At 52.4% G+C, this 12,171-nt stretch overlaps 1 protein-coding gene across 1 annotated transcript in view; it reads right to left on the bottom strand.

Annotated features, from left to right (window-relative positions):
* Positions 1–12,171, bottom strand: part of NECTIN1 (nectin cell adhesion molecule 1) — a 92,780-nt gene that overhangs the window by 31,884 nt on the left and 48,725 nt on the right. The window lies entirely within an intron of this gene.

Raw genomic sequence — 12,171 nt, 5'->3', positions numbered from 1 at the left:
AAACAAGAAGCAGCTGGCAGATCCCCCACGACAAGGGGGGCCCTCACCCCCCAGACACAGAGGGCTGGATCCACGGCCGGCTGAAAGCAGTGTGGCCACGCCAAAGGAGCCACTCTGACTGATGCCAGCTGAGGATCCGGCCAGGCACCGTGCCCGACTGGAAGTCAGGCTTCTACACGCAGCTGCTTTAAAAAAAACCCACATTCCTAACTGTTAGAGGCTGCAGGGGGAAAAAATATACCAAGAAAACAACCAGCACGTGGAAATCATGTTTCCTCCCAAGGTGTCTGAATGCTGGTGTCTGCTTTGGGAGAGAGGACAAACCTCTGCTGACCCCTTCCGGCTTGCAGCGCCCCTGGATCCTGTCTGGGGAAACAACCCCACCCCCACTTCCAAGAGACGACACCAAATCCCGGCTCACATCACCGAGAACGAGGTCAGATGGAGCCAAGGCTTTTTGCAAGTTACCAGCGAACACAAGTGACCTTCCTCTGCTCCCCAACCTAAACCTGCAGCCAGAGCATAGATTGGCTGCCGCAGAGCAGCCAGCTGCCCTCGAGGGCGTTTGCTCGCAAGGTGACTGAGACTCGATGGCTTCCCTCCCCTTGGCCCAGTGCACACTCAATAATTCATCAGAGCCAATGCACAAATTATTGGTGGGAATCTGAGAGTGCGCGTATAAAGCCCCCAGTCAGCCTCGGGAGAGGCCTGGAAGAGCCGAGGATGCGTGTGATGAGGGATCCAGAGGGGTAGGCCCATGTCCAGCTCTGCTGCTCCCGTGCCGGATCGCCAAGAGCCCGTTGACCTGTCCCTGCCTGTGCCAGGGGGGCAACCAGCTAGCAAGGTAGAGCACTGAGCAACATTAGCTCTGTACAGCAGAGCGTGCTCAGTTGCGCCCTCCTTACTACTTCTCGGGCCAAAAAGCCCCAGCTGAGTGCTGGAGACATACCGGTGCCCTTACTTCATTAGTGGAGACCTCAACTACACTTCTCCGCCCTCGCTTCTGAAGTGCTTTGTGTGGAGTCTTTTCTCCAGGATCCTCATTCCAGACACTCACTGGGCCACGTGAGGTTTCAGCGCTCTGGCAGCTGTGCTCAGCACAGAGCCGGCTGCACCCTCCGGCATCGGCAGGGAGCTTGAAGGGGCGTGGGGGGAGGAGGATGTGTGCAGGGGTCCCCTGGCTCATACTTCCCCTGCGTCCCCGATTGGGACACCTACCCCAGGCATTGGCTGGATCTGGCCTCGTGAGGCCCCCGAGTGTTGGCCTAAGACAGAAGAACAGGCTCTAAGAGACCCTCTGAACTAGTCTCCTCCATCCTGCTGCACCAACACCTCCACCCTCTAACCAAGGGACTCCTTCGTCCCCCAGCCCCTCCCACAAGACATCCCTCTTAGTAGCCACCAGCTCTGCTCTCTGGCCCCTGCCAAGCCCGGCACGGTCACCTGGAACCTGGGCTCTTCAGTGCAAGAACAAGAGCATCTCCCACTTGAATGAAAAGGATAGCACGGTGCTTTGCAGACACGACTGCTAATGTCCTGCCCCTCAAGAGTCTCGTTTCTAACTCAGAGAGCTCTGTAGATGACCCAGCGTTTGCTGGAGACAGCAGATTGACGCTCTGCTACACCGTCGTGCACCCAATTCATCACTCTTTGTTAGTAAGAACCATGTGAACTCCATGCTGCTTTGCACAACTTCACATTGGCCCAACCCGCCATGGATTTCTCCCTCCCGTTCCCAGATACCCCTCCTGCCCCTAAGGCATTGAAACAGCCCTTGGCATCAGTCTGGTGAGACTCCCTGCTGGTGTGGCAATATCGCTGTGTACCTTGCTGACACAAATGCTATGGGGTGGGGGCTGTCAGAGATGCAAAGGCCCTTGTGTCTCAGGCTATGTCTACACTACAGCCTAGGGTTATTTATAATGCATTAATGTTTTACTTTTCTCTAGTACCCAATCCTGAGAGGCTCTGTACACCCACAGTTCCCATTGACTTCAGTAGGTGTTATCCTATATATACACAAAGATCAAATCACTCGGCACTGAAATGCAGCCGCCTCTGGAGCAGAACGCAGCAGGCATTTAACAGTCCACAGCAACACTGCACATGGTTTAGGGAGGATGGGAAGTAATAAAGAATCTTAAATCCAGCTGAAACCACATGGGGAATTTTGAGAGGCAGGATGTGATTACCTGAGCTGGAACACAGCCAAGACTATAGCGTTAACACCCTTCCTCTTGCAAGAGAAGTACCAAAAAAATGCCCAGGAGATTTTAACTGATCATTAGGCATTAGAAACTTCGTTCTACATCTCTTCCGACAGGCACCGTTCTCACCACGCCATGCTTAGTCACTAGCTGAGAAAGGAGAGTCTCCCTAATACATCACCAATACACCACTTCTTGCAGCACACTAGCCCTTCACTGGAGGTCTCTTATTCAAATACTGATCCACCTCAACCCTGCTTAGCTTGTGAGCTCAGATACCAGAGGAAGTAGACAATAGTGCTTAGACATCCATGCAAGAGGCACATTAGTAATAAGACAGAGAGATAGCTAGTGAGATAGTGTGGCACGATTGCCACTGAAAGTGACACAGTGGCATACAAATGCAAAATGTCCAGATCTGGGTTGAAATAACATTAAGATCATGGCAAGACAAGTCAAGACACTTGCAAGCTAAGGCATTCCCTCCCATAGCTATGTGACATCAAGACGCTGGGGATTCAGTGGCATGGCTTACAATGCCGCCTCTGGCTTCAGTTCAAATCCATCTCAGAAAAGAAAGACCAATCTTGGCTTGGGATTGCTAATGGGATACACAGCCCCTTTCACTCGAGGTCACCGGTTCATAGCCAGAGCAGGTCAGTAGTGACGACAGAGATGTCACTGGCCTGTGGTAAGTGAATTTTTTTTTGGTAGTTCTCTGTCTAGTTCCAAGGAGTGTCCACATCACAAAACCACCCCACATCTGGCCCCTTTGCTGGCAGTCTAAAGGTACCAGATAATGGAAACAGACCCAGGTTGAGGTTCAATGGAGAGGAAGCTTGCCCATGCTGGTCCAGCCTGGTGGCTAAACTTCAATCTCCGCCCGGATGCCATCAGTCAACACTGAATCCAGAAAGAAAGATCTGTCCTAGACCATTTTTGATTTTCTACTAACTCCCCTCAAAGTTTTATTATAACTTTCCTGGCACTATTATGGTTTGATGGTAGCCCCTACAGACCCCGCCCGAGATCAGTGCTCTGTTGTCCTGGGTGCTGCAGATACACAGTAAGAAACAGCCCCAGTCCCCAAGAGCTTACAGGCTAAATATACAAGATGGAAACAGACACACGGAGAGGGGAAGTGATTTTCCCAAGGCCACACAGCAGGTCAGTGGCAGAGTCAGAAAGAGGCCCGAGGTCTCCTGAGAACCAGCCCTATCCACTAGGCAACACAGCTTCTCCATATTTCTGTGAATGGCAAATGGCACTGCTCTAGAAAATGAGTTGCAGACTAGACTCACTGGGATGATTCTCCGCCCACTCCCATGGCTTTTCCACTGCTCTGGGTCCGCTGACTTCAGAGCAGCCGCTTCGCCCAGTGTGAATGGGAGACGAATGCTCCCTGGGGCGGAAGCAGGAAGGCTGGCAGAGCAGGGCTCCAGGTGAAAGTGCTGAGACAGCGCTGGGACGGGCCTTCCTGCAATAAAGCTACGAAAGCCAAAGCTCAGCAGCAAAGCACAAAGGCTCCTCAGTCTGCGATCCCGCTCCCAGTGCTGGCCCCGCCCCACGAGCATGCCCGCTAATCCCTCAACTAGTTCTGCCAGTTCCCAGCCCAGGGCGGGTAGCAGCACTGCCCCTTGCCTCTGCCTGACCTGGGCTGAGCGTCACTGCTCGACCCAACACTGCTGCCTGAGCCTGCCCGGGGCTTCCTATGCCCGACAGCTCCCCAGTTCCTACTCAGCCTCTTCGCCTCACTCCCCTTCTGCACCCTTTCGCTCCACATGAACTTCACCCCTCAGCGCTGATGCGCTGCCAGCCTGCCTCTGCCCTCCCGACTCCATATCCCGCATTTTTACCCATCCCTTCTGTCTCCCCTAGCTCCCCACAGCAGCCCCATGCTTCCTCTGAAAGATGCCCCTCAGACTGACTCTGTAACATTTGCCTTCCACTGACCTGTATCCCTCACCCCGCAAACCCTCAACCCTCGATTGTCTTCCAGCCCTGTACCCCTCACCCCCCTCCCATTCTCCTCTGGTGTATTCCCATCTCTTGCTCCACACCTTGTCCCCTCAGTTTCCCCTGACCCATCTCCAGCAGTTCATATCCTCTGAGGCATAATTATTATCAAGGAGCGTGGCTGAGTAGCAGGATCCCAGCGGTGCAGAGGAGCCAGAACGCTATTTGAGGAGCTGTCTTTGCTAAGGAAACCAGGTCACATGTGGGCAAAGGCCGGGGAAGAGGTAGCACCTGGGCTTAGCGTCCCCTGTGCCTACCGATGAGCTGCTCACGGGGATCACTCTCTTGCCAACTCTCCGCTGAACTGCACGCAGGAGGGAATGGCGGAGTTTGGCCAGGCGAGCTGAAGCGAGATGCCCTCCGTTAGGATTCCATCGGCCGGAGGGAGGGAAGCGGGCCAGAAGATGATGCAGGGAAGGCAACGCAGCTGAGCAAACACGGGGACCAGCAAGAGCACCCCCTACTGGATGGAATATTACCCTTGACATGCCCCAAGCTATCACCTCTGTGGGAACATCCCTCCTGGAGGCGGAGAGCAGGGGCCAGATTCAGAGCAGACATTTGTGTGGGTGCAGGAGAGCGTTGGGTGGAAGAGAGCAGTCCAACTGAAAGATAAAGGGTGCTGGGAGCGATGGTAGCTTCTTTTGCGGGGACCCCCTGAAGGTATGGAAGTCTCCCTCCTACCCACCTTCTTCAAGGTCACCTCTGGAGGTGGCTCGAGGAGTTCTGTGCAGGAGGAGGTCAGCGAGGCGTTCGGGGGGGAATCAATCTGTGAGACCGTCTCATTTCCGAAACAAGGAATCTGAGACCTAACAGCTTAAATGAAAACACAAATAAACCCGATGGAAAAAATATCCCCCCTGAGCTGTCGGATTAGAGTGGGAGCAGGAAGCAGAGAGCGTGGAGTGCCCGGCCTGGGGAGATGACTCACCCTGCACCACAATGGGAACATGACAAAAGCCGAAACTGTGCTGACTCAGCCCTGAGCTCAGCGCCAGCGGGCGGGGTTAATGGCTGCGATCTCCATGCCCCCTCCCCTCCTGATCCCAGCAGGGCGGTTAAACCTGGCCTCTCCGAGACACACTATCACCAAAGGGGCAGATTGCCAGGCATATGGAATCACAAGGGATTAGAGAGTCACCTGGTGTTATGTCCTGGATGGGAAGCTAGACTAGTGCCAAACAAACCAATCCATGTCAGCCCCAATGGACAGCTCATCAACTAGAGCTGATATCTTTGTGCCATTAGATCACTCAGGACCCCTACTTTGCTGTGTCTTATAATAATGTGGTCAGATCGCAAGATAGCAGATCGTAACCTTATGCCATTCTGATTACAGTCTTGCTTCCACCCTGTCCTACACCTGCTGTGGTCCTTGAATGAATTTACCAACTAATCTCTCACCATCTCCTGCAGTTAGAGAGGGATGCTCCATGCCTTTTGAGAGCTGGGATTCTGAACTCTCCAAAGATATAAGGCATCGGTTGCTAATCCTTCCCAAGATACTAACAGCTAAAATTATTTCAGTCAAAGCCAGGAGAAGAAGGAGAATGCACGATTGCCATCAGAATGATGTGGCTTTAAGGTTTGATAGCTCATGACATACCAAGACTGGAAACTCTCTGAGGAACCTGTAAGCATCTGCAAACTCCCCTGGCCAGAAAGAAAGAGGGCACATGAACATGGATGGGAAAGTGGGGCAAGTGACAAAGGAAGATATTCTTCATGGGCACCTCCCCCTCTCCAAAAGTAACTCCTCTTCTCTAACCAGAGGGATAGTCACTCCAGGAAAGGTGACATATATCTTTGTATCTCCACAACCCTGGAGTCAACAGGGCAGTTTATAAGATTCCTGCCCATGGAAAAACAGGCTGCAAAGGGCAGCGTGTGCCATGGCATGAGTGTGTGCACCTGAAACAAGTCTGCTGCCCCACTGCCTGGTTCCCAGCCTTCTGCTGCTCAGCCTTCATCTAATCTAGACTCAGAGCTTCACAAATTCCTCCTCTTCCTCCGGGCACAGACTGTCCACGTCTAAGGCACTGAGTAACACTACCTATCCCTCCTACCTTGGCCCCACCTGTAAGAATAATACTTTGTGTTTAGACAGAGCTTTACATCTTCAAAGGGCTTTACACTAATTCCCCCTCTTAACAGCCTGTGAGTATTGTTATCCCTGTTTCACAGATGGGGAACTCTGAGACACACAGAGGTGAAGTAACTTGCCCATGGTCACCCAGGGAGTCAGTGGGAGAACAACATCTGTGTCCTCCAGCAGCCTCCCTGAGGCCGAGGTTTGACATGTTGACTGAACCCAAGCTCAGGGCTCAGACATGATACTGGCACTTTGTGTCCAAGGAAGCACTTACAGACATTGATGGACTAAGCCCAACAGTCCCCCCCCCACCCCGTCATCCCCATGTGACCGATGGGGGAAACAAGGCACCGAGAGGGGACGTGACTTGTGCAAGGTCACACTGGGAAGAGAACCCAGGTCTCCTGACTCCCAGCTCTAAGCGCTAGATCCTGCACTCGGTGTGACTAGAGATGGACACAAATGGAGCTATAGCTCTGCCAGGGGATTCTGACAAATGGTTCTGCCAATCCCTGGTTGTTAAGGCCTTATCAACTGACTACAAACCAGCTACCAGTTGGGAGGGTGGAGAACTGTGAACAGACCCTCTGACTCCCATGAGCCTCTCCCCCTCACCAGTGTGAGCCGTTGTCTCGCCGCTAAGTGGCTCTGGAAAGGTCGGCCAGAAGAATCCCACCGACATGAACAATCTGGGGGCTCCTGAGGGAAGCTGAGTCCAGAGAAGGGTTCCCCAGAGAGTAACCTGGGAATGAGGGGGCCCCCAGGGAGGTTAAAGACCAGGGTCCCAGTTCAGCTCTGGTCCAAGCAATTGAAACGCCATGGAACTTAACAGCTGAGATCCGAGCTGGATTTGTCCCAAGCTCTGAGCAGGGAGAGGATCCCCTAGTTTCATGCATGCTGCCTGACCCCTCTTCTCTTGTGTCTAATCAGCTCCCAGCCTCCACCAGGGCCAGGCCATGGCTGGAATGAGCGCTGGGCTTGGAGGCAGCTGCACAGATGGGGGCTTAAGGGAGCCTGCTGTGCTCCTAAGACTCAGGACTGTAAACAAGCCAAGGGACCACCCACTAAAGGCTCCTTGCAATGTCCCTAATCACACAGTGAGTCTGGGGGGAGGAGACGAGTGAGGGTCTCAGCCTGGCCAAGGGGCCTCCCAAGCAGGACCACGCATCCTGCCTTGTCATGTCTGGTACAGACACGGCCCGGGGCTGGATGGGAATGTGGCTTTGCGGTTGGGAGTCACCGATCCACTCAGAACAAGAGTCACTATGATCCACTCAGCTCAACCCCCAAGTCTACTGGACCTGAAGGGTGGGGGGGGGAAAGAGGGGCGGTCTGTCTGCTTCATCCCTCCCAGCTGATTGCTTGAAAAGGATCGAAAAGGCAAAGATGTCCCAACCCAGAAACGCTCCTCCCAGACACAGGCTGCAGGGCACAAGGAGGTCTTTCTCGCCAACAAAGAGAAAGATGATTTGCCCCGGGGAGGGGGTTACATTCCAGGGGTCAGATTGCTCAGTGCCCAGCCAGGCATGTATATGAAATGCCCAGCATCCAGCAGCTCCCATTCTTCTCAATGGGGTGTGGGGAGGGGGGAGGGAGAAGGGAGGGATTCTCCACTGGATTCTTAATGGGCACTCCTGGGTGTTGAACATTCTGGTTCTGCTTGTCCCTGTGGTGTCAAGAGGGACCAGAACCAACTCCCCAGATCCAAACAGTTCCCGATGTGGTCGGGGGGAAGGGAGTCTAGATCTAGATGTGGATCCAAAACTTTGGAGCTGGGGCCCATGCCTGGAGGTCAAACCCCCACAGCTCACGTGTGCTTTTGTATGAACAGGGCAGGGTGGAAGAGCAAACAGAAGAGGGGGAAGGAGAGAGAGAGAGAAGAAGAGAAAGGAGGGATGAGCCTCCTCCTCTCTAGGTGCCGAGGAAAAGAAATCAAAACCCACTTTCTCCGGCCTGCTAGGTTCTCCCCATAAGCCCCACATCAGGGCCCAGGGCCTAAAGGGACACTGAGGCACTCAGCTGGCTGCATGGGAGGGAGAGAGCAGAGCAGCTCTGCTGAGACAAGGTGCCATAAAGGGGCTTCTGTTCCAAGCAGGGATTTGCGGCACGGTCCTTGCAGGAGCCCAGGCCAGGCAGCTAATTGTGCCCACTCCCCCTTCGAGATGCCTGCAGTGGGCACAAGCCCTCATTTTGAGGTGAGGAAAATTGGCAAACGCAGATAATTTGGAGACAGGCGAATGGGATTTGCATGCCTAGAGTTTAAGAGGCTGTGGGCAGCCAGGGGGCAGGCCTGGAAAGCTATGGGGGGAGACTGGAACTTCCCTGTGACCCATGATCCCTTCACCAGACAGGCGTCTTCACACTCCCAGGAGCCCAGAGGGAGATGGCAGGTGAGACACAGCAAACAAAACACAAGGGGGATCTGATGCTAAACATCACCCAGACCAGCCCTAGAGCTAGAATTACAGGTTGTGCCTCAACAGGCACATTGTTGCCCAGGTCAGGCGCCAGCTCGGGTTTTGTGCAACAACACACAATAGGGGGGATGCCTGCCAGGTGCGCACAGACAGGAGAATTTGCAGTGCACCATAGCATTGGTTCTCCATGTCAGCAACCATCCATCATCTACATTGTCATGCAGCCATGGATTCCCAGGGTCTGGTGGGGGAGCCCAATGTTGCCTCCCAAGATTAGGTAACAGCAGTGGAGAAATCCAGTACTAAATAGACACGGGGGCTCAGATCCTTGAAGGTGTTTTGGCACCTAACTCCCACTGAAAGCAATAGGAGTCAGATGCCCAAATACCTTCAAGCATCTGGACCAAGAAGCCCAAATTTCAACTATGGGAGACACACCATGGCCTCCAGATCCCATCTCAGGATGCTTGAGTGGGTAGGTAGGGTCACAAATACCTACCTCGTAGCTGAAGCCCTGACCAGACCATGCAGCGACAGGCCCTGGATGTTCCAGGGAGGCAGACCTGCGTCGCCAGGTTTGGATCTGGAATCTGACCATCCCCAAAGGCCAGTTGCGTTTGGATCCATGAAACTCGGATCTGGATCCAGATCCAAAGGTCCCCAACACCAGGAGGCCATTGGCTACTGGTGGCCCAGTCTGAGTCATGATATGGTAAGCAAAGTAACAAAGATCAGATCTGGAATTGGTTCCAAATCCCAGCTGCCCAGAAGCAGGTGAGGTTTGGAGGCCGGGCACCTTAGAGAGCCTGGGAAGGTTTTAAAAAATTAACATTTTAGCCAAAAAAAAGTTGTCATTAAATATTTGTGATCTTCCCTTCTATTTTCCAACCATTTTGCAGTACGTAGATGGGCAATAGTCAGAACATTCAGATCTCAACTTCCTTAATGATCAGCCAATGGAATAGAGTCAAATCCGCTGTCTCAGGTCAGGGCCCATATTGGAGAAATGGGCCCACAGATATCAGGTCAGATGCTCAGCTAGTGCAAATTGGTGTATCTCTTTGACTTCAATGGAACGATGCTGATTTACATCAACTCAGGATCTGGCTCCATGTTTCCCTTTTGCACACCAATGAGCAATGCTGGGAAGGTTTGGGGTTGGGATGGGAAAAGCAAACTACTTGGCCAGGCTCTGAAACATAGGGCAAACTGCAAAGGTGGGCGAGGAATCCCAGAACAGGCTGTCTGGAGAGATGGAGTGATTCCTCCCAACATCAAAACACCATGACCTCAGCCATTCTCCTGGGATCTCTGCACAGTCAGTCCCCACTGAAACTGGGAAATGAAGAGGCTGCCACAAAAATGGAAGGTGTGTTTAAAATATATATTAACCTTTTCTATTTAATCTATATAACACAACCACACACAAATGACTCCTGTTTACCTCTCCATCTATTGAATCTGACACACACCTTCTATCTAGCTATCCATCCCTGCTAGAATTTTCCATCACTGTACAATGTAACTACAGAATTCCTGGGTTCAATTCTTATCTGTGCTCCTTTCATCTGAACCAGCTGGCCCATCCCCATACCCTCCCCTTAGATCAAGCCTACCCATTCTGGATGGGTGCAGGGTCAGGTAGAGTAGCCACAGGAGCTAGCCCATGGCATGCCTATGCAGCTGAAAAGCGGATTAGGTTCTGGCTCTGAAATGTTCTCAACCTCCAGCTGTCTGTCCCTCCAGAAGGATCCCTGACTTTCTCTCTTTCTGTACAGAAGGTTCTGCTCTTCCCACCCACCTGGTTAGCGAGCCCCCACTCCCCTCCGTCTGTTGTTTGCTTCTTTCTGAGCAGTAACTGGTACACGGAGGCTGTTTAAAAGAACTCATGTTCCTTGCTGATTAAAAAAAGAACAAAACAAATGGTTACATTTTTTAGCAGAAACTGCAATATGGACTCAATTCCTGAAGCAATTCTGCATTTTTAATGATCAACTTTACCCAAGGAAATTTCAGCCAGCTCCCACAGCGGTGGGGAAATGAGGAAGGGAAAGGGTTCTTCACGCTTCCAGAACTTTTTTAAAAGCTGCGTGCGGCTGGATGAAATCTCTCAGCACTTGGCTCTGTAGTCTAGAGGCCGTGTGTTTGGCCACAACACACATCATCTGCTCTTAGGCAGGCAGCTGTGAGCTTCCAGCTAGCCAAGATTATGGCACTGCGAGCTTCCTCACAGCAGTGCCCCCGGTGTCATCCAGGATTCCAGCATTGTGAGCTGTCTAACAGCAGTGCCCCATTACAAAAGCAAGCTGCAGATACTGTCGAATCCCTCCATGCCAATGCCAGGACAGCCGGCCCCACGCATCACAGCACAGCCGTGCAATGAGTTCTCAGCTCTCAAGAGGAAGCCCAACAAAGAACCTTTAGCATGATAGAAAGGGAAGTCCGATCCCGAAAGCAGGGATGCTACTGTGACAGCTGCCATCTGGGCTGACCCACTGGGGACTGAAGTGGGGATCTCCAGAGCTAAAAACACAAGCTACTCCAGCTTGAGCTGAAGAGACACACCTCCCTGGCGGGTGCTATAACAGACCCATCTCCTCTGTAGATCAGGCACAGCAGGGGATCTATATCGCACTCTCACCATTGGGCTCTAGAAGTGCCTGGACAGAGAGTGAGGCAGCTGATTTCCAAGGGAGGACAGTGGGGGTAGAGCGGATAAGTATCTAATACAGAGGGTTTGTGATACAGCCTGATGCTCACACAGCATTGTGAATTCAGCAAGATTTGCACCTCACTTGTCTCCTGCTTAAGTGGAATCCACCCCATGTGTTTGATGTGTTAGCAAAGTGTTTGTGCTTAATTAGTAAAAAAGAAAAGGAGTACTTGTGGCACTTTAGAGACTAACAAATTTTTGTTAGTCTCTAAGGTGCCACAAGTACTCCTTTTCTTTTTGCGAATACAGACTAACACGGCTGCTACTCTGAAACCTGCTTAATTAGTGGCACTTTCTTCCCTGTTAAAGTTAAAAGTGGTGCAGTTCTCTCCATCTTTCTCCTGGCTCAGATGCGGCTCCTACGCTAATAAAAAGGAATCCCTAGCAGATCTCTTGAGGTGTCGTCTCACCACAGCCACCCAGCAATTGCTTCCTTCCTCCGATGGCATTTGAAGCGCACAGCTAGTGGGCACGGCTGAAGGTGAGCATTGTCATACCTTGGCCTATGCACTGCCTACCACTCCCTGCCCCAGAATTCCAATACCACAGTGCCCCTCCCCATGGCATCTCTCCACTTTACTCTGGAAACCTCAACACCCACTATGCCCAGGACACCCTCATCACCCAGCATTTCCTACCCGTGTCACTCCAACCCCATGTCACCCCATGTGCAATGCAGTCACCTTACTCCAACCCCTTTACTCCACGTCACCCTCTTCCCACATG

This window comes from Dermochelys coriacea, chromosome 22 (assembly GCF_009764565.3).
Source record: "Dermochelys coriacea isolate rDerCor1 chromosome 22, rDerCor1.pri.v4, whole genome shotgun sequence".
NCBI lineage: Eukaryota > Metazoa > Chordata > Testudines > Dermochelyidae > Dermochelys > Dermochelys coriacea.
Note: the sequence above shows the minus strand (reverse complement) of the source record. Positions and strands in the feature narration are given on the sequence as shown.